We start from the raw sequence: 890 nt of genomic DNA on the forward strand, positions 1-890 counted from the left end.
CCAGAGGCCTCACATAGAGAAGCACGTCCTAAGCTGGATGAACACAATGGCTTGCCACTCCCAGGATGTGAAGCTGGGTGACAGACTCATGGGGGTCATTCACTCCAGTGACTAAAGTGGTGGCTGCCTGCCCAGGCAGTCCCTGCTGGAGCTGCTGACTGCCTTGGGGCCTGTACCATCTGTAGTTAGCCACAAGCTCTATGTGCCCCAGCAGTCTTTCTTAAATTTCTTTTGTTTTTAAGTCTATGGCCATGTTATCCTGAACAAGCCCGATCCTGTCTGATCTCGGAAGCTAAGCAGGGTCCGGCCTGGTTACTACTTGGATGGGAGACCACCTAGGAAGACCAGGTGCTGTAGGTGTAAAAAATGAAATAAATAAATTCCCTTTGTTTTAGCACAACCAGAGTTGGTTTCTCTTGTTTGCAACTACGAGGTCCTGACAGATATTCACAGTTCCAGCATCTGCTTGGGTTCCACAAGACAGCCAGCCCACATACACCCCCTTAAGTGAGCGCGAGGGGATTTCCATTTCTTATGACCGAGAGTCCTTACAGGTTAGGGGTGGGCCCTGGACAAGTTATTTTGCCTCTCTGAGTCTCGGTTTCCTCATCCTGAAAAGGATGTTACTGATTCCTACTGTGCAGAAAAAATGGAAGGATAGAATGCAATAACAATGATAAAGGTGATAAGAACAAATGTTAGTGCTTAACAGCCTCCTTGAAATGCTCCAAGAGCCTACATTCAACCCGCACAGCAATCCTGGGAAGGAAGTGCTCTTAGCCTCATTTTAAGGCTTAGGAAACTGAGAAACAGAGAGGGAAGTAATTTCCCCAAAGCCACACAGCTAACAAAAGCCAGCGTGCCTCATACATGTTTTGTTCTTCAGTAAA

At 47.3% G+C, this 890-nt stretch overlaps 1 pseudogene; it reads left to right on the top strand.

The window, feature by feature from the left end:
- The first annotated feature begins 241 nt into the window (after positions 1 to 241).
- Positions 242 to 360, top strand: LOC120582953 (uncharacterized; annotated as a pseudogene).
- Positions 361 to 890: the final 530 nt, after the last annotated feature.

Source organism: Pteropus medius, unplaced genomic scaffold (genome assembly GCF_902729225.1).
Source record: "Pteropus medius unplaced genomic scaffold, Ma_sr-lr_union100, whole genome shotgun sequence".
Lineage (NCBI taxonomy): Eukaryota > Metazoa > Chordata > Mammalia > Chiroptera > Pteropodidae > Pteropus > Pteropus medius.